Source organism: Pinus tabuliformis, chromosome 8 (genome assembly GCF_031772625.1).
Source record: "Pinus tabuliformis cultivar Carrire ecotype Pingquan chromosome 8, CPIR1, whole genome shotgun sequence".
NCBI lineage: Eukaryota > Viridiplantae > Streptophyta > Pinopsida > Pinales > Pinaceae > Pinus > Pinus tabuliformis.
The window spans coordinates 716,667,866-716,690,795 of NC_142294.1; positions in this window are offsets into that span (position 1 = coordinate 716,667,866).

The window sequence follows — 22,930 nt, forward strand, 5'->3', positions numbered from 1 at the left end:
ATTTCCAGAATCTAAACAAGTGCTCAAAGAAATATAACTACCCTCTGCCAAAGATGGAGCACTTGTTGCAAAAAGTCTCAGGAGCTAAAGTAATATCATTTTTGGATGGATTTTCAGGCTTCGATTAGATTTCTATGCACCTATATGATCAAGAAAAGATTGTGTTTACCACTCCTTCGGGCACATTTATGTATGCTAAAATTACATTTGGATTGATGAATGCTCGAGCCACTTTTCAGAGAGCTATGGATATAGCATTTATGGGAGAGAAGGACAAATTTGTGCTGATCTACCTTGATGATATAACTATCTATTCCAGAATCCATCAAAATCATTTGCAGCATTTGAAAAAGTGTTCTTGAAGTGCAGGAGATTTGGAATATCAGTCAGTCCCAAAAAATCACAATCTGCTTTGAATGAAGGCAAGCTGTTGGGACATATTGTGTCTGTTGTAGGTGTTTAGATTGACCCAGAAAGAGTCAAGGAAATTCAGGCTTTGACTGTCCCTAGATCAAAGAAGGATATACAATATTTTCTGGGCAAAATTAATTTTCTCAGGAGGTCTATTCTTGATTTTGTTGAGCTGGTAAAGCATGTCACCTCCAGGTTGAAGAAAGGAGTAGAGGTAAGATGGACCGAAACAGTAAGAAAATCATTTGATTCCATAAAGAAGGCTATAATGGAAGCTTCTGCATTAATAAGTCCTTACTACAGTAAGGAATTCCATGTGTTTTCATTTGCTTCTGAAGACACCATTGCAATTGTTCTATTGCAGCAAGATGAAGAAGGTTCAGAGCATCTGGTCACATTTTTCAACAAGAATTTGAGGGATGCTAAACTTAGGCATGATATTATAGAAAAGTAGGAATACGCCCTTATTAAATCCTTAAAGGCTTTTAGAGTTTATATCTTGCATTCAAAAATAATTGCATATGTTCTCTCTGCTACAATAAAAGATGTCCTAACACAACCGGATGCTAATGGAAGGAGGGCAAAATGGATTGCTAAAATGATAGAATTTAATATAGAGCTGAAGCCCACCAAGCTGGTCAGAGGTAAGGGCCTTGCCAAGCTATTAGCTGAAGAAAATTGCAGAACTTTAGACATTGATTTCCTATGGATGATGGCAGAAAATGGCTAGGCAGAAGAAGAGGAAATGGTTAAAACAGTGAAAGAACAGTCAGTGGCTGAGAATCTAGATTCATGTAATTGGTATGCTACAATAATTAATTTCTTGCAAAGGTTAGAGATCCCTTCAGAATCTACTCAAAGTCAAGCAAGAACTTTAAAACTCAGGGTAGCAAAATATTGCATCAATGATAACCTGCTCTACTAGAGGGATCCGTCTAGAATATTCCTGAGGTGCCTAGACAGAGAATAGTCAAGAGAAGTGATGCAAAAGTTTCATAACAGCATGTGCGGAGGGCACCATTATTGGAAAACCACAACCCACAAGATTCTCAGAGCCGGGTATTATTGGCTCACTTTATTTTCTGATGCATTTTTTTTTTGTTAAATCTTGTGACAGGTGCCAAAGATTTGAAGGAAAGCAGCAGCTGAAATCTTTGCCCCTAAAACCAATAATTGCAAAAGGACCTTTTCAGCAATGGGGCTTGGATTTTATTGGAGGAATCAATCCACATTCCAATGGCTAACATACATGGATATTAGTAGCTACTGATTATTTTACAAAGTGGATTGAAGCAGTGCCTGCAAGGAAGGCCGATCATAATGTGGTCATGAAGTTTATGACAGACAATATCTTCAGTAGATTTGGTTGTCCACATAAACTAATCACAGATAATGCAGCAGCCTTCAGGGCAAAGGAATTGGTGGAAATGTGTGATTCAATGGGCATTAAACTTGCTCATTCCACCTCATATTATCCACAGGGAAATGGTCTAGCAGAATCCTCTAACAAAAGTTTGATAAGGATAACTAAAAAACTATTAGAAGACAATAAATAGAATTGGGATTCAAAGCTCAAGTATGCACTGTGGGCTGATAGAGTGACCATAAAGAAATCTATAGGGAGTTCTCCATTCAAGTTGGTGTATGGCACTGAGGTTGTATTTCCAATTTAGTTAACTCTCCCTGTGGTAAAATTCCTTCAAGGGAAGCAGAATGAAGAAGAGAATATGGCAAGGAGAATCACTAATTTAACAGAGTTGCATTAGATTAGAGAACAGCTGGTGGAAAAAGCTGCAGCACATCAGAAGAGCATCAAGGAAGCCTTTGACAAGAAGGCAAAAAGAAATAATTTTCAGATTGGTGACTTGGTGTTGAAATGGGATGCACTGAAGAAGAAGAAAGGCAATCATAGGAAATTTGATGCTTTCTGGACAGGGTCTTTCATCATTTCACAGGTTCAAGGGAACAATACCTTCATACTGAAAAGTATGGGACGAGAGACATTTTTTGATGGCCCAGTAAATGGGCAGTTTTTGAAAATTTATGTTGTTAAAGGACTTTTTCCTTAATGGTTGTAAATAGTTTTGTTTTTAGCAGTTTTGTCCAGGCAAAATAGACTCCATGCCTAATGGAACACTGGGAATTTTGATTAATGTGTTTTCAAAAGATAAAGGCAGTGGTCTATAGGTTCTTGAGACCTCACAGGGAGGATCTCATCCCCAGAAGGAGCCAGTGTTAGCTCTGCTACAGTTTGCAATATTTGATGGATGAACTCACTACAGGCAATGCCGGTATTGGCTACAAAGGGTTTATAGTAGTGTGTTTTATCCCTCTCTTTCATGTTCATTATGCCCTTATAACCCCCATAACTTCATTTCACCCTTCCCCTTTTCATTTTTTCCGCTTATGCCCTTTGTAACCCTGTGTACCCCTTTTTAAACCCTTATTCACATCTCGAGCCTCTTTTTATTTTTAAACCTATCTAAAACCATGTATTAATACATTTTCTGTAAACCCTGGCACTAAGGCTCTAACCTTTATTAACTGCGTATATAATAAAAGTTATTATAACTCGGCGGGCTCGCCCCTCATCTGTCAAATCAATTCAAATCACACTTTTAAACTGTGACTGTCTCATTATCCTACATTTCATCCAATGGTTATTGAAACCACCGCTTCACCAACCCACTCGTTAGATAGTCCCCGGGATAGTGGTTTTCCCCGCTTCTCCACCTCTCTCCCACCCGTTAACGTGTGCGTTTCCCTGTCGTGCAATAACCATTGGATTTGCTATGGGCACATCCAATGGCTGTCATCCCTCCCTGCTCCCGATAGCTTCTCCCGTGTGATCTTGGATATCTATTTCCCTAATCTAACGGCTCGTATTTAAATGGTGCCTTCATGCCTTCCTGTTGCCCTTCGTGAGTATATCTTGATCATCCATGCAATCCATCTGATGGCCAATGTTCCTCCTCAGTTCTTCGTCCATTTTTTATGTATATTTTTGTGTTTTTGGCCAATTTTGGGCATGCGAAGAAGCAAGTTATGAGCCAGCTACTTGCATTTAATCGTCAGCTACCACAGTTAAGAACATCATAGTCAAGGGCAGAAAGGACACCCTCGAGCAGTTCAACTATGCAGCAGTTATGGAAGGTTATTCAGTCAACATTCCACCTGTTCAAGGAGTACATCAAAGTACCAAAGAATGTCAAATTTGTTAATTAAAACAGTCAGAATGTATCAGAGCCCACAAAATTTTGTAAATGTGGTTGGTGATCCATTAAGACACCTCCACGCATATCCTAGCCGTGATTTTTTGTAAACAAATTCTATATATACTCAGAAAAATGATGTAATTAGTTTGATGAGTGTGAGGTGAGTGTTAGTGGGTTGTAAGCTTCAACTTCTGGAGACTGTAACTACTTTGAGACCTACAGCTTCTCATCTTCATTTCCCACTAACACAAGCTCCTTTTGTTGTCATTTGCTCACTTTTCACTTCTTCTATGTTCCAGGCTATCCCTGTTTTGCATTAATTCATTAGCTATGAATGTTTAGCATCATAGGGGCTGTCGTCCCACCTCTGTGTTATAATTTAGTTGTTCATTGAAATTGCTTGTAGTTTTTGGTTGTCTTAATGCATAGAGAGCTGTCATCCTGTCTGTGTATTGGATAATAGTTTACAGGCCTTTTAACTGGTTGCAGCTATTCATCATAGGGTCCTATGTATCTGTTGCTGTAGTCAGTCTTCTCCATCATCATCACATTTTGTTCAAGCTCTGAGTAATTTGTGGTTTAAAGCCTTGTAGTTTGGGGGTGTTCACCCATGTCTAGGGTCAGTCATAGTAGGAATGGTTATCTGGCTTGAATATACAACATTTCTTTCATTCATGCATCATTTTATCCAACATTTTGTTGAGTTTATAATGTTCCTGAGCATCACTGATATACAACCTAGGTGACTTTCTTTGGGTGATAACACTCACTTTTCTCGTTGCCTCTAGTTGCTTACTTTGTCTCTATCAGTTCGTGGCTTTATAGCCAGTCTACTTTCTGACTGTTCATTTCTGCTTCTTGGTGCTCTAGTTCTTCTAACTTTGTCTGTTTGAATTCCCCTATTCTGCGTCATCATCACTGTGTAATGCTTCATAGGGAGGTGGCCACCTGTTCCATAATGAACTAAGCATCATTTCTCTTGAAAATGATTGAACGGTCATTATTTCGATTTAACTTCCAGGTTGCCTGTGAATATGATTCTTCTGCCAACTCATCATTCATGCCGAACTTCAAACTTTATACAACCTGGCCTGTTTACCCCATTGAATCCGGTCATTCATTGGATCGCATGTCCGCCATCAATCTAAAGTCTCTAGATCCTATGGTCTCTGTCCATATCAGGCGGGTAAGTTGCATGATGTTTACCCATCCGATGTGAGTGGTTTTCTCTCTCTTCCATTGGATGCATGGCACACAATGTGTGGCATCGGGCGGGACTCAGTTGAAATTTATTACCACTCGAAGCCCTTTCGATATCTTGCCATTTTTCGTGTGGGACCCGCCTCTGATGGAATCGGCGAATTCCGTACGGTCTTCTACTTTTCGGGTTCGAGTCACTCGGGGCTTTTTCTTCTCTGAGCGGTTTTCACAGCGATACATGATTAGCGACTTGTTGCTAATCACATATCAAAAACCTCCCCCCTCTCACAAAAAGACCTCCCATTTTGTTGTTTCATGGTATCACGTGATACCATGGGCCAATGGTCTGCGCACTTGATCGAGGGTCCTCGTTTCTTCACACTGTTCACAAATTACAATTGTTTTGAGGGTATTTCTGATAAGCTCGACCTTTGTAAGTCTTTGTAACTTTGGCATGAATTTTACAAAGTTATAAAAGCTTAGAGAGTGTTTTAGGATACAATTCAGATCAGGGCCTTCCCACTCAAAAATCTTTTGGGCCACCAAAAGTTGGTTTTTAAGCATCCATGAAGTGAGGGTATAGATTCCTCGCTTGCCCAATTTCTATCCATTTCACACTGCTTGGTTTTGAACCTTTGAGTCCAATCCTGAGGTACTCAACATCGCCTCTGCATGTAGTTCTCACCTTCCTGTCCAGAACTGTGTCTTCCTGCAGTTCATTAAGATATTCAGGGAACAGATCATCAATAGAAGGCAATTGACTCTATTATTCGGGATCTTCAACCAATGAAGGTTCTAATAGTCTCAAGCTATTTGCATTGACAACTGAGTAGATGTGCATGTAAGCTGGTAAATCAAGGAGAAAATCATTCTCACCAATTTTATCAAGTATCTTGAAAGGTCCATACCTTATTGGCTTCATCTTCTTACCTTCACCTTGCATTATGTCTTTGATGATTTACAGCCAGACTTGATCACCAACCTGGAAACTATGCTCAATCTGATGCTTATCATGCCTTGCCTTGTACTTGGCTTGCCTCTTTTCCAAGTGTTCCTGTACTATTTGGTGAATCTCTTGGATTTGTTCAATAAACTTGGTTTCCTTGTCCACATCATTGTGTCCATTAACCGCTGTGTCTTTACCAAAGACAAAATCCAGGGGAGACCTTGGAGTGAAACCAAAAGAGACCTCAAAAGGAGATCTCTGTGTAGAAGAATGTTTAGCTCAGTTCTAAGCATGCTGCACATAACATAAATGTTCATACCAAAGCTTGGGATGTTTTCTGCAATAGCCTCTGAGCACTTGGATCACTGTCCTATTGACCACTTCTATTTGAACATCTCTTTGCGAATGAAAATATGTGCTCTTTTTCAGTCTTGTGTCCATCAATTCCCACAAACATGACCAATATATCCCAACAAATCGGGCATCTGGAGCAGATATAATGGAAGTGGGTAATCTAAAATGAACCCATCCATGCTGAAAGAACAACTTTGTAGTTTTTTCTACTGTAATTTGTTTGTTAGAAGGTATTAAAATACACATTTTGTTGAACCTATCCACAACAACATATAAATGGTCATGAGATTTTCTAGATTTAGGCAGTCCCCCAACAAAGTCCATGGAAACACTTTCCCAAGGATGAGAAGGAACTAGTAGTGGAGTGTACAAGCCTAGTTTTCTATTGTTGGGATTGCTTTTAGCACACATGATACATCCTCTTACATCTCTAGAAACCGTCTCATTCAGTTTTGCCTAATAAAAAAATCTTTGCAGTTGTGCAATTGTTTTACTTACACCAAAGTGACATGATATTACAGAACTGTGTGCTTCTCGAATTATTTTTACTCTTTTAGTTTGTGGAATACATAACATTTCGAAATGATACAAGAGTCAGTCCTTAACATGATAATCTAATTCTTCTACTTGTTTGTCGCTACTTAAAGTTGCATATACATCCTTAAAATCTATATCTTGAGGATATTGTTCAATGTAACTTTCATGCAATATTGAATTATGCTTAAGTTTTGTAGATGCATTTATGATTGGTTTGGATAACATATATGCAACTTTATTGTGTATGCCCTTTTTATATCTGATGACTAGATGAAACTATTGTAGAAAACACATCCACCTATAGTGTCTTGATTACTGCGACTTAGTTTGTGAGTGAAAATATGGAAGTGGTTGATGATTAGAATGTATAAATGTCTCTTTGCCCAGTAGATAATGTTTCCACTTTTTCACACTCTGTACTAATGCATACAATTACTTATCATATGTGGGATAATTAACTACTATAGAGATAAATGTCTCAAAATGATAAGATATGGGTTTACCGTGCTACATCAACACTGCTCCCATGGCATAGTCACTGGAATCCATTTCAATCTGAAATGGTCTTTGAAGATTCGGCAGTGCTAGTACTGGTGTTGTACAAATATTTTCTTTTAAGGTGTCAAAGGATTTCTGCTATTTGCCTCCCCACTCAAGCAACTTGTTCAATCCTGTTAAAGCATGTAAGGGAGTTGCAGTTAAGGAAAAGTTAGCAATAAAATTTTTCCAATACTGTGCTGCTCCTAGGAAGCTTCTACCTTCTATAGCAGATTTGGGTTTAGGCCAGTTTAAAATGACTGCAACCTTAGAGGGATCTATCTTCAATTCTCCACCCCCTACAATATGACACAAATAATTCAAAGATGTTTTGCCAAATTCACACTTTAAGAACTTAACATAAAGATTTTCTCTTTTCAAAACATCTAGATTCTGCTTGACATGCTTTAAATGTTCTTCCCATGTTTTACTGAATATAAGAATGTCATCCAAATATACAATCACAAAATCATCAAGAAATGGTTGAGTACATCATTCATTACTCTCATGAAAGTAGTAGGGACATTAGTTAAGCTAAAAGGCATAACCAACCACTCATACAATCCCTGCTTTGTTTTGAAAGTAGTCTTCCATGCATATTGCTCTACAACTTTTACCTGATGATAACCACTACGCAAGTCCAAATTTCAAAAATAAATAGCTTCTTTTAACTGATCTAATAGATCATCTATGTGAGGAAGGGGATAACGATTTTTTATCATTATCTTATTCAGTGCTCAGTAATCAATGGACATTCTCCATGAGCCATCTTTCTTTCTCACCAAGACAATAAGAGACCAACATGGTGATGTGCTAAGTCTTATGAACCCTTTTTCAAGTAGCTCCTATACCAACTTCTTGATTTCTGCATTATGTATAGAGGACAACCTGTACATTCCAATGTTATGGAATGGAGCATATTGCTGCAAATTAATATCATGTGCTATTTCCTTTTTGGGTGGTAGACCTTTAGGTTCTTGAAATAATATATCATATTCTGAAACAAATTTTTCTAAATCAACTTGTTGTTTAGCATCACGGTCTTCAAATACATTGATTTTATCAGGTTCCTTTTCCTTTACAACCATCGGTAAAAATTGTTTGCATGAATTTACAATTATTTTCATCTGCCTTGAATTTGTGAGAGTATAATTATTCTTGAGTTTATGAGCTCTTACAATATATTTGATTCCATCTTTAACGAGTTGATACTTGTTCTCAACTCTATAGAAAATATTTTTCCTATCATACAAGTAAGGACTTCTTAAACTAATTCTACATATATCCAAAGGAACTATATCTAACTCAACCTCATCTACAAATGCTGACCCAAAAGAAAGCTTAAGTTTACATTGTCTAGTCACTTGTAGCTTTGCTTTATCACATAACTAGCCTAATGGATATGGTTTCTTGTGAGGTGTGGTTAGTAATCCTAACTTCTTTATAATTGCTTCAAAAATTAAATATACTTGTGAGCCACTATCTAACAAAGTATCAATCTTTTGATGCTTGGAAATAACTCAAATATGAAAAAGCTCATGTCTTTTCCTCTCATTTTCTTCATTATCAGTAGATTGTGCAGAATTACTAGTAGATGCTTCAGAATCTTTACCCTTTATACCTGTGGCTGTCATTGTTGTTTCATCTCTTGAGTCTGACCCCAAATACTTTTGAATAGTTGTAACAATCTTCTTCTTTTTTCCCTCATAATTCTTGGGTTTCAGCTCCGGATGCAGGATCCAATAATGTTCATCATCATGCCTATCCTTCTTATAGTGAGTGCATGAATATTTGGTCTTTTGTATAGTATTTGTCTTCCTATCTTTCCATTTCTATTTTGTTTTCTCGTTATTCTTGCTTGCAGTGGGTTTTGATGATCCCCCAACTTTTGGGTTCACATTCTTGCCTCTAGCCTCTATATGTGTAGCCTGAACGGATACCTCATCTATGCTAGTGGGATTAAACATGAGAATAGTGTGCCTTAAGTAGTTGTGTAGACCACGTATATACTTTAGCAGAGTTTTAGGTGTGCCTAAAGAGATTCCTAGAATCAAAGCTCTTTTCCTAAATTCTTGAGTGTAACCTTGTATACTTTGCCCTTTTAATTGGCGAAGAGTTTGCTAGCTCATCATGGCTAGCTGCATATAGGATAGTGGATAGAATTTCTTTTTAATTGAAGAAACAAATCCACTCTAGACAGAAATAATTTTACATTCTGCTTCATGTCAGCTTGTGTCCTACCTTCCCACCATACCAAGGCAGTTCCTCCAAGGTGTAGGCTAGCCAACTGAATCTTACTCTTGACTGAATCAATTCTCTACACCTTGCAATACACATCAATCTGTCTAATCCAATTATCCAACTTCTCTGCATTCAACTCTCCATCATATTTCGACAAATCAAATTTAACATCTAATTTAATCGAAGATGTTTTCTTTTTATCTTCAGGGTACTAGGAGGTGTGGGAAGTTTTTCTTCTTTCCCTTTTCCTTTAGAGTGGTCATGGAGGAGGGTTCTTCTACTCCTTTATCGAGTTTGGAGTTTGATGAATCTTCATCTCTACTTTTCTTAAATTCCCTATGAATTTCTTCTACCATGGCTTTCATGGTCAGGAAACCATCCATGAACTCGGAGTCTAATTCCAAGGGGTTTTCTTCTGACATTTTCCTCTTAGGATAGACTCTTCCAATTTCTGGGTTAGTTTCAACCAACTCTCCTTCTCCTAATTTAAGCTTTGATTTAGTTAGAGTTCAAAAACAAAATCTAGCACAACCTTGTCTAACCTTAGTAACCTAGAGATTTTATACCACTTGATCTCGAATTTATCCAAGACAAAGAATTAAAGGTATTATAGACTCATGAGCATGGATGTGCCTATGTTACTTTATTCAACGAATCAACAAGATTGAAAAATACATAGGCATTCAAGCAGTTAGAGAAAGGACAACAGGAAAACATGTAAATACAACAAGTTCAATAATGACTTCACCTAATGCTCCTGGTCTATGTCTCCTGGTCTAGCCTTCAATGGTGGCCTCTCTACTATGTTTTCAAAGAAGATTTTTTACAACAGTGAGCTCAATTTGAGTGTCACTCAATAGATATAAATCAATAGGACTAGACTAGATCCCCCAAGTCTTTGGAGTACACATAATCTCCTTACTAAAACTCGACCTCTATTAGTCACAGTAGTGTGAGCCCAATCTAAGGCTCATAGATGACAGTGCTATGCGAGGGAGTTTGCTTGAACCTCTCAAGCCTTCTCTAGAGTACACAGATTCCCTGACTCTCTTTGGCTTTGTCTCGATGTTGCTTTTGCTCTATGGGTTAGCTCGACCTACCTTCTCTGTTCTCTGCTCTTAGCTTTCTTACTCATTATTCTCACTGCCTCTTACTACTTACTTTGTCTCTATTAGTTCATGGCTTTAAATCTAGTTTGCTTTCTGACTGTTCGTTCCCACTTTCTGGTATTATGGTTCTTTTGCCTCTGTCCATTTGAATTCCCCTGTTCTGTGTCATCATCACTTTGTAACGCTTCACAGGGAGGTGGCCACCTACTTCATAACGAACTAAGTGTCAGTTCTCTTGGAAATGTTTGAGCAGTTGTTATTTCCGTTTAACTCATAGATTGCCCGTGAATATAATTCTCCTACCAACTCATCATTCATGCTGGACTTCAAACTTTATACAACTTGGCCTGTTTACGCTATTGAAGCTAGTCATCCATCGAATCACATGTCCACCATCAATCTGGAGTCTCCAGATCCTATGGTCTCTGTTCATATGAGGCGGGTAAGTTGCATGACGTTTACCCGTTCGATGTGAGCAGTTTTCTCTCTCTTCCACTGGACGCGTGACACCTAGTGTGTGGCATCAGGCGGGACTTAGCTGAAACCGCTTACCACTTGAAGCCCTTCCGATATCCTGCTAGTTTTCATGTGGGACCCAGCTCTGATGGAATCGGCGAATTCCGTACAATTTTTGACATTTCGGGTTCCGGTCACTTGGGGATTTTTCTTCTCTTAGGAGTTTTCCCGGTGATCAGAAACCTCCTCCGTTTCACAAAAAGACCTTCTGTTTTATTGTTTTGTGGTAGTGCGTGTTACCATGGGCCAACGGTCTACACGTTTGGCTGAGGCTCCTCATTGCTCCGCGTTGTTCACAAATTATAATTGTTTCAAGGGTATTTATGATAAGCTCAACCTTTGTAAGGCTTTGAAACTTTGACATGCATTTTACAGAGTTATAAGAACTTAGAGAGTGTTTTATGATCCAATTCGGATCATCATGAATCTTCAAGTTCTCCCATGCATTTATCAAATTTTCATATGTTCAAAATCATCTACTTATTTAGTAAAAATTTCCCAGTAATGAACCTCCAAATTGCATCCATTTCAAATTTACGTCGGAGGACAAGACTGGTGAAAATGAGCCTTTATAAATACTGGTGAATAAAAAATTGCCAAGCTATAAAAATTCTGTAGAATTTCTTCATATATGTTTTTATCAGAAAAACAATTTATTTCTTGTTATCATTGAATTTTTTCCAAAGCAAGACAATTAAGTGGTTCACAAGTGTGAATGATCTGACTATATAAGAACTCTGATATGTTCTAAGCCACTTTTCTAGAACATGGAAGGGGATGCGAAGAAAAACTTGTATTCATTGCTTTCCTGTTAAAAATCTAAAATAATAAAATAAATGCAAACAAAAAATGAGTGTAAATCTCAAATAATCTATCCCTAATTCGAATTGAATTAAATGAAACATGACTAGGTATAGTCGTACTTCCCATGTAACCATTCTACCATTCTAACTCCTACATGTATGTACAGATCAATCAACAGGAGTAAAACAACAACTAAATTATAAAAAAAAAATCAACCGACTATGTACGATTAACAAATTTAGCGAAATTTTGTTTAAGATTAAGAGAAAGAGAGAAAATTAACAACAGATCTATGAAGCTAATGAACTAGATAGCTAATTCAAAAAGACTTTCTTTTTCACATTAATCAATAGTTCTCAACATGAAAGACATTTTACGCAAACATCTCATTAAAAAGATGAGATTTTCATTAAAAATAATAGTACTTAAAATGAAAACTGATGTAAACCAGATCTCTTGCTATGTTCCTTGTATTGATTTCCAACAATATTTCTCAAAACATAAACTTTGATGCTAAAACCAAAAGATTCCATAGTGAAAACTTTGCCTCTCATACACCATTCAAAATGGAAAAGAAATATATCCCAATAATCCCAAATTTGAGATTGATCATCTCTAACTACATCTTGAAACCACTATTACAATAATGTTTTTAAAATTACAAAATTGCATAAGAGATAAGCCCCTATTACATTGTACAAACTACTATTTATAATTACAAAATGAATTCGAAAATAGGAGAGTTGTTCAAGAACATTCTACTCCAACCTTTGTCATTAGTCCAAATATGTTCCTCCTCATCTCTTCAACTATTTTCCTATCAAAACCAATCAAAATTGAATTAAAATGCAAATTAAAATAAAAAATGTCAAATATGAAAAATAAAATATATTAAATTAAAACTAAATTAAATAAATAGATAAAAAGAAATTTTACCTTTCCATTGATCCCTATAAGGATCCAGTTGGTCAAGGAGAACATATTTGAATGGTTATCTATTCAATATAAGTTATGAACAAATGAAAATGCAGAAAATTAAACTCAGAAAATTAATTTTATTTACAAATTAAAAGCTTGATATTTTGCTAAATTTTAGACTAATTAAATGATTAAACCTAGGCATGCAACTACGTCAGAAATATTATCCATGATTTTATCAATCCAACAAGTCATCTTCTGATGCAGGAGCATTCAGCCCAAGGAAAATCATTGTAGATAGTAGACATAGGGGGTCATGCATTTTAGGAAATAGTTTACCTAAGTATCAAGATAAGGCAATATTAACACCTTTAAGTGTGATTTAATTAGATAATGGGAGAATATGTAAATGCTCTCAAAAATAAAAAAATGAGAACATTAGTGGTGGAAGTCAAATCCAACTCTTAAACAGTTTCATGATTCTAGGAACAAGAGAGAGCTTTTAGGCATTAAATGGGAAGCTGATAAGAAGACTTTTCTGTTTTAAAACAGAGGAAAAGATGGAATGGATAAAGTCTAAAGGAGACTTATCTGCCACATATGTATGCATGCAGAGAGCTTTAGGGCTTTTGTTAGAGGGGTGATCTGATCCTCCAATGATCCAATCCAATACATTCTTATAAATAAGTGAACCTGCACATTCAATAGGAGGAGGCCACTAATAGGAGAATCACCCCTGTGTGTGCGTATGAGACTTAAGTGTCTCGGATGTAATATATGCTTTTATATTAATATATGAAAATGTTGTTTCCTGATTGTGTCAGAGTATTGAAAAGTATTTCATGAATGTTTGAATTACTATGTTGAACTCATAGGTTTTATGACAGATTGCAGGCAAAGTTTTGAAGTACGGTGCAGCGTAATACTGATAGAGGAACCACAAAGGATCACTGAATCAAATCGAAGATGAAAGTAGAGATCTAGGGTGAAATTGCGAAGCAAGAATTCGCTAAAGGAGTTAAGCCCAGGAGGAAGAGCAAGCAGTCAAAGGGCGTAAGGCAGAACCTTAAAGAAACTCAAAACACACAGAGAAACTAAATAAAATGCGGAAAACCCAAGCAAAAGAGGAAGAGCAGAGAACTGAAGTTCAACACTCAGCAACTGTCGGATCAGTTATATCAACGGGTGAGAATCAATCGCATCGGCGGGAGTCCCTTTAAATTTTGTCGGAATAAGAGTGAGTAGCAATTAATCGTGGACTGTTGGATTGTGGCCAGATCATCGGTCACGATTTAATTTCATATCGGCAATCGGAGGTACCAAGGGTAAGTGGCATATGACTATTGTGATATCGCCAATAATGATATATCGGCGATCAGTGTCGAGATTGTCGGAGATCGGACATCGGAGCTGTCAAGGAATAGAGAAATACTGCGGAAACAGTGGTGAATGGACCTGACAATATTATAATCATGGTTGTAATGAATTTGAAATCTGGTGTATGCGGTTGGAGTGGGAATTCCTTTGTATTCCCAATTGATTAATATTCTGATAGTTATATGGTGCGGGCCTTTTCACACAAAAGCATGTGTTATCACTATGATAGGAGGAGGTCGGAGTCGGAAAAGGGTGATAGAATATATGTGTATGACTCGCGGGGAAGCCGATTAGTGATTGCGATAAAGGTAAGGCATTGGAATTTGTGCTAAAGTCGTAATAAGTGGAAGATGTGTTTGGGAGTATTTCCCTTTGTAATGGGATATAAAGTGGAAAAGCATTGATAGTGTTTTGGGTTAATATATGTATAACCAAAGCATATAGTAAGGTTATATATATATATATGTGTGTGTGTGTGTGTGTGTGTGTGTGTGTGTGTGTGTGTGTGTGTGTGTGTGTGTGAACTATGATTCTGAAGGGTTCATATTATAAACCCGATAGAGGTTTCAGGTGGGGTGATTGAAGTTCCAATTGAAAGGAGCTTATAAGAGGACCACTTGAACATTTATGGTCTGTATATTTGACTCCCTTGTTGAGTTAAATATCTTGTGACAGGTGTAGATGCATTATTGTGTAAAATGCATACTGTGGGTATATGTGTGGGTGGTATCCCTGCACAATTAGTGGTATCAGAGTAGAACTGAGGTCAAAGCAGAATCACTGTTAGAGCATAAATAAAGTGGGGAAGATTTATGCGAGAAGGAATATGCACACAGGAAAAGGTATGTGGTGAATGATAAAGACTACAGTGGGAGATTGTAGCAGTTCTAGCAGAGGCTTGGAGTAAGTAGGAACAAAGGATTCCTGGATGGAAAGAGAAATCAAGATTTCTTAGTGCAAGTTCTGAAGGAAAGAGAACTTGGTGACAACACAGAGGACAATCCATTCAAAGGACAGTTGGAATGGTGAAATAAGATCATGTTGAGATCTTGGAAGTGAGGTAATGTGTTTTTTTTTAAACTAGGAATGTGTGTTTTTATTCTAATGCACAAGCGACAGGAAGAGAAGCTCTGATAGGAACAAGTGAGTCCTTAAAGACATAGTAAGTAGAATAATCTAAAGGACAAGTGGCAATGGACCTGAAGTATCCAATAAGAAATTGAACAGAGAGGATAGCTGAAGTGTTCTCAAGAGAGAGTGAGAGATTGTAGAAGCCTAGAAGGAGCAAAGGTGTTGTTGAAGAGAAGGTTCCAGATAGAGGATCTATGCTTAACAAAATACTGAGTGAGGAGAGCTTAGTGAGGTAAGATTGCAGCCAGGAGGACTGGTTGTTGTGGAGGCTTGTTACAAAAGAGCTCATGAAAAATGAATACAAGACGATGACTATTGATAGTTATAACAGAGGTTTAGAAAGAAGCCACAACAAAAGACATGAGAAGAAGGATGCCAAGGAAAATGGCAAGAAGATGAGTTAAGAGGAAATTGACAAAGAGGTTGCTAAATTAGAAGAACAATTTAGTGCATTAAGGAGAATGCTTGAGGAAAGCTAGAGACTAGGTTTAGTCTTGAGGAAGAAGCCAATAGAATGGCATGAGATGCAGAGAAGGCTGCAGCAAAAGAAAGTGAAGTGGTTGAAGGGAAAACTCAAGGAAGTTGAGTTAGAAATGGAAGAATTAATTTGTGAACCAGAACAAGGATAATTTCTGGGAGATAGTGAAGATGAAGACTTGAAGACTGAAACTTCAAGTAAGGCCAAACGGTCACATAGTTTTAAATTTGACAATTATGTATGTTTGCATGTGAAGGACAATTGTCTAATATTGTCATGAAGAAGGAAAAAGACTAGAATAATCAAAATTATGTTATGGAAGAAGATGAGGTAGATAGATCTCATATAAAGCTAGTGGAAAATGTCTAGAAACTAAGTGAGGGGCTTGAGGAGATTGAAGAAGAGACTATCAAAGAATTTTTGAATCATATGAATGATTTAAAATAGCAAGGAGATATGATGGTTGAACCATCGAGTGAGACCATAGGGTCTTATATTATTAAAATTGATAGTTTGTGTATGATGGCAGATATTGCAAGAAAAAAGCAGCCATCTGAAGATATCTTCAGAAGAGAAGATAAACAACAAGAGACTATGTTAGCTGAAATCATAGTAAAGGATCATCAATTCACTATGGTGATAGGCACAGTTGAGATAGCCATTGAAGCTATGGAGTCATACAGTAGGAAAGAAGGACATCTACTGAAAGATGTTCAGAAGGAGGAACTTTATGCAAGGGATTTAACCTTGGAAAAAGGAATTTGGAATCCCTGTCTGAGACAATACTCCTTTGTTGGTGAGTGTTTTGAAGAGGATGGATAGTGTTTTGAAGATATCGAAGGTCTGGAGGAGTACTCTAGGAGAATAGAGTATGATGGAGAATACATCTTAAATGAGGGAAGTAGTGATTTGCTACAACAGAAAGACCTTGAGATTACATGGATCAATGGAAGACAATGTTTTAATACTATAACATAGCATGCAAAGGATTAATCTGGAAGAAGAGAGCATTGTGATAAATTTCTTGCTAAGTGTGAAGAAGAGATTAAACTGTTGGAGAAAATTATGAGAGAACTTGACGGTAAAATAGAAGCTGCAGTTATAGTTTCTAAAGAAGAAGATGTGTCTCAAGTAGGCATGGAGACGGGAATATGCAATAATTTGTTTGCAGGTTCATTAAACAGCATGAATGAGTATGAGTATGTGATCAAAGATATTGAGCAAATATTGTTTGAATATTGTAAAGAGGTGGTAGGAATCAAAAAATTTCAAGGTAAAGATAACCAACAGCATGTTGAAGGAGGAGGAGTTCACTACAGTGTACAAGAGAAGGAAGGCATCATTAGAACAGATGGTGTGGAATTGAGATGAAAGGACAGTCTCACTAATTCCGTTGAGAATTCGAATCAACATACTGATATGCTAACAGAGGAAGTTGAAATAGAGCAAGAAACTGAAATGTTGCAAAAGAAAGAAGAGGCACCAAGGCCTCATGTTTTAATTTTAAAAAGTGTTTTGTGAATGCAGGTTTTGTTGCAATTGCTGGAGGAGATTTGGCACAAGTGAGCAGCCAAGTAAAGATGAAAGAAGAATACTTCATGGAAGAATTCAATCCATGGAACAAGGATGTTAATTTGCTGGAAAAAGTGCTGAACATTCATGATCCAATCATGAAAGAGGGTAAGGATGATAGGGAGGAAACAAGTAAAATGGGACTCAGTAAAGCAAACCAAGCAAAAGTGGAGGCAAATTCTACAGCAATGTATACAATGGCAGCAAGCAAATCCAGTGTAGAGGACAATAGCAACACCCTGAAACACAAAGAAAGAGGAAGAAGTAAGGAGCAGAAGATGGACCAGCCCAAAGATATGTTGGACATAGAAATTGAAGAAACATGGTAGCAGATGATGAAGCAATTCAAACGGAGGAAAATGGTAACAACAAAAAGAAAGATCAATAAAAAGTTGAACTTGATCGATAGGAAGAAGAAAATTGATCAAAATACAACAGAAGTTCAGTGGCAGAAAATGAATAAATCATCTGGACAGTTACAGAGCAAGGTATGGGATCCAGGAAGACCAAGACCGGAAGACACATGATTAGGAGATCATGAATATTTTCTACTTTGGGAGTCTAACGCAGGAGCATTCAACCCAAGGAAAATCATTGTAAATAGTAGAAATAGGGGGTCATGTAGTTTAGGAAATAGTTTTCCTAAGTATCAAGTCAAGGTAATATTTAGGCCTTTAAGTGTGATTTAATTAGATAATGGGAGAATATGTAAATGCTCTCAAAAACAAATAAATGAGAACATGAGTGATAGAAGTCAAATCCAACCCTTAAAGAGTTCCATGATTCTAGGAAAAAGAGAGAGCTTTTAGGCATTATATGGGAAGCTAATAAGAAGACCTTTTTGCTTTAAAATAGAGGAAAAGATGGAATGGATAAAGTCAGAAGGAGAGTTATCTTCCACATATGTATGCATGCAGAGAGATTTTAGGCTTTTGTTAGAGGGGTGGTCGGATCCTCCAATGATCCAATCCAATGCATTCTTATAAATAAGTGAACCTGCATGTTCAATAGGAGGAGGCCACTAATAGGAGAATCAGGCCTGTATGTGTGCATGAGACCGAAGTGTCTCGAATGTAATCTTTGCTTTTATATTAATATATGAAGATGTTGGTTCCTGACTGTGTCAGAGTATTGAAAAGTATTTCATGAATGTTTGGATTACTGTGTTGAACTCATAGCTTTTGTGATAGAGTGTAGGCAGAGTTCTAAAGTACGCTGGGGCGAAATACTGACAGAGGAAGAGCAAAAGGGCGTAAGGCAGAACTTTAAAGGCATAAGGCAGAACCTTAAAGAAACTCGAAACACAAAGATAAATTGAAGAAAACATGGAAAACCAAAGTAAAAGAGGAAGAGTGGAGAAGTGAATTTGGACACTCAGCAATTGTTCGATTAGCTATATCAACGACTGAGAATCAATCGCATTGGCGGGAGTCTCTTTAAAGTTATCGGAATAAGAGCAAGTAGGAATTAATCGTGGACCATTGGATCATTGCCAGATCAATAGTCATGATTTAGTCGCAAATCAGTGATCGGAGGTGCCAAGTGTAAGTGGCGTATGACTATTGTGATATCGCTAATAGTGATATATTAGCGATCGACGTCGGGATTGTCAATGGATGGGTATCGGAGCTGGCAAAGATCAGAGAAATAGTGCAAAAACAGTGGTGAATGGACGCGACAATATTATAGTCATGGTTGTAATGAATTTTAAATCTGGCATATGTGATTGGAGCAGGAATTCCTTTCTATTCCCAATTGATTAATATTCGGATAGTTATATGGTGCGGGCCTTTTAACACAAAACCATGTGTTATCGCTCCGATAGGAGGAGGTGGGAGTTGGAAAAGGGTGATGGAATATATGTGTATGACCTGTGACGAAGCCGATTAGCGATTGCAATAAAGGTAAGGCATTGGAATCTATGCTAAAGCCGTAATAAAGCGGAAAATGTGTTTGGGAGTATTTCCCTTTGTAATGGGATATAAAGTGGAAAAGCATAGATAGTGTTTTGGGTTAATATATGTGTAACCAAAGCATATATTAAGGTTATATATATGTGTGTGTGTGTGTGTGTGAAGTGTGGTTCTGAAGGGTTCATATTATAAACCTGATCGAGGTTTCAGGTGGGGTGATTGAAGTTCCTATTCAAAGGAAATTATAAGAGGGCCAGTTGACCATTTATGGTCTGTAGATTTGACTCCTTCGTTGAGTTAAATATCGTGGGACAGGTGTCGATGTATTATTATGTAAAATTCATATTGTGGGTATATGTGCAAGTGGTAGCCCTGCACCATCTTGGTCCTCATTTGGCCAAGTAAAAGTCAACTTATCAACTTCCAAAGTTGAAGTGTCAAGATTGCTATAATTCTAAAATATTTGTTGCCTCGGGAAAAATTAGCAAATTTTAATTAAATCTAATCCTCAATTAAATCACAATTAATTACAAATTATTAATTATATACAATAAAATAAATTTTACTTTAAAATTAAAATGGATTAAAAATTGATTAAAATTGAAATTAAATTAGATTAAAATATTATTAAAATTATATAAAAAATATAGTTATAATTATAATTAATGCGTAATATATTATAATATTCATATAATATATATTAGAATTTCAAACCCCATATAACATAATTTGAAACCAAAAAAATACACATCTTTGGATTTATAAACAATTCGAAGTATAAGAGGAGACCTTATATTAAATGGAGGAGGTGTGTGTTCATAAGGAGGTGGTAGATATCATAGGTTGTAAGGAGAAGGGATATTGGAGGTCGGAGGGATAAGGGATATGAGACATCTTGAAAAAAGTTTCTGATATGTCAAAATGTGTGAGGGTTATGATATGAGGTGGTGAGTGACTTATGATGAGGGAGGTGAGGTCCATGTGGAGGTGGGCCTCTCCTTGCATAGAAAGTACAACCACTTGGTTTATATTTCAATGTTCTTGATATTGGGAGATATTAAGTTAATGAGGATGAGAAACCTTTGGTAAAATTAATAACCCAACATATATGTCGAATATTGGATATAGCGAGTATAATGATATCACATGTTTTGAAATGTACACCAAATGAAAAAGTTGATATCCGATATTCCGATCTTGAAACATTTTAAAATATCAGAAAAATTTATATCAGGAAAATTTTATAGAAGATAGTTTATATCGGGACTTTTTGTGAAGTAAGGGAGGAGTTAAGGTGAAGTGGGGCCCACTTTGGTAATTAAACATTGTACAAAATGAACTACCACCACTTTACAATATTGATATTTCGGGTCTCATAATTTTTTTTTAATTAGGAATTGGAATAAATTACTAAGATATCGAAAGCACGTTATCTAATTGTTCTACAATTTTGTTGGGTGACTGTGTAGGGCCATTAGTAGAAAATGAAGAAATTAGTGAAAATTGACTAGGAATTAATATTTACAATCAATTACGAATTTATTTACAAAACTTAAAATAATATATATTGTACATTTTTTAACCGAGGCGGTAAAAATTATCAAACTTCGAATGAGCATCATTTGCAAACCGAGTAACCAAATGAGATGACACAAGTATTGATGGAAAGCTAGTGAAAAGTTGAAACCAATGAACCAATCAAAACCAAAAGTCAAGGAAAATGAAAAAAGGGAAATATTATAGGAAACTTAACCAAAATAAAATATTAAAAGTCGATTTAGCCAAATATCTATTGGAAGGGTTTCTATTATTTGAAATAAATACGTAGAAAATGAGAATTGTTGAGTTTTCCCTACAACAAAAGTCTAGCTTTATTTGACCATGTTCGAACTTACCATAATGACCAACTCCAGCTACATCAAGAGTAATATCAATCAATCTCATAGTACATATATTTAACTTCATCAACATTTTGGTATTCAACTGATATCATTGGTTAGATATACTTTTGTCCAATTACTTTTAGGCACTTTTTCCCACTAGGGGACATGATTCTAGATTAGGGGTTAGCAATGTTGGAAATTTTACCCCAAGATATTTTGAGCCTTTTTCTTTGATCCATGGGCACTAGTACAAATCAAGTTTCTCCAATAATTTACAACCCTTTTCTATTGTATCCAACCCTAAATCACCAAGTAATGGTTAGTTCCCAAGACTCCACTGCCAATAACAGAGAGAACTATATTATTAATCCCATGATAAGATGTATATCCATGATTTAGAAATTTTATGAAGCCCCCATGGCCACTTGTGTATGAAAAAATTGCGACAAGCTTAATATCAATATATTTCTTCCTTCTAAGCATCTAGTGAGATCCCAAGTAGCCCACCATGGCTTCTTTTTTGACATCATTATTTCAAGAGTCATTTTTTCTACCAACATAAATATCTATCAAATTTTACTTTTCACCTGCAACTTCACAAAAGTATTCATCATAGAGGTATTCATAGCTATCCTGGCTTTAGAAGGGTTGGCATAAATCAAAGCCCTCATAGTATGTTTTTGTTGGGCTTGCTTCAGGCATTCTTTAAACTCTTTCTAGTTTGTTTTTCTCTTTATTCTTTTTTGTTTTGTTAAGTCAATGTTTCATCTCAGAAGTATGATTATGGGAGGGAGCATCATTTTGGAGTAATTTTGGAGGACCTTTAGGTGATAATGTTGAATCATCTTAGAAAATGAAGGACCTTACTTGGAATAATTCACCTTCATGTCTAGCATGGTTTTCAACTTCTTGAACACAATTTCAACCTACCTCTACCGAAGCAAAGTCCAAGAAGTTATGGACCATTTATGATTTTTATGCCTCATCTTGAAGAGTTGGACCAACTGTTGAGTCATATTGATTCCCTTAGATGTTTTCTAACTATCCTTTAGTTAGAAGAAATACTACAACTTGTTTGTTAATATTTCCATGGAAGCTAATGCTCTTGGTAGGTCAGTGAGTTTATTGTGCTTGATTATCAAGTGCAATAGATTTACTTTTACTTGTAATGGTGTATTTGCTATTATATGGTAGGTGCTTCAACATTAGCATAAGAGAAGTTTTTTAGCATAAAATAACCATTGCGAAGGATCTTATATTTCTTCCAACTATTCGTTGGATAGTGAAAATGTTGTTTAATATTGCCATGGTGATTAATACTCTTTCTAAGTAAGTGCATTCTTTAACATTTACATGAATCTTATGATAATATGTCTGCAAAGTAACTTTTTGAAGTTGATCCGTAAACTTCCATGGATATTCCACTGGACAGTTCATCACAACAAATCTGATAATATTATATTAAAAATTTGAGATCTAAACTATTATAGTTTTATTTAATTCCTAGACCGTAGATCTTACTGTAATTAGTGAATGCATGTAAAAGTAAATTATGCAAAAAAAAATAAAATTACAAAATAATCTCACACACATATAAGACACAAGATTTTCTCTTTGGGAAACCCTTTCAGGAGAAAATCGAGCTGGAAGTTGATGATGCTTCACTCTCTTTCCTTGTCTGGAAATATTATTGCGAGTACAAAGAAGTAATGATTGTGCCTCATGTGATACTATAGTGTGGTAGATCTCTCTATGTGCTCTACCTCCTATCTATCATCGCTATCTTTG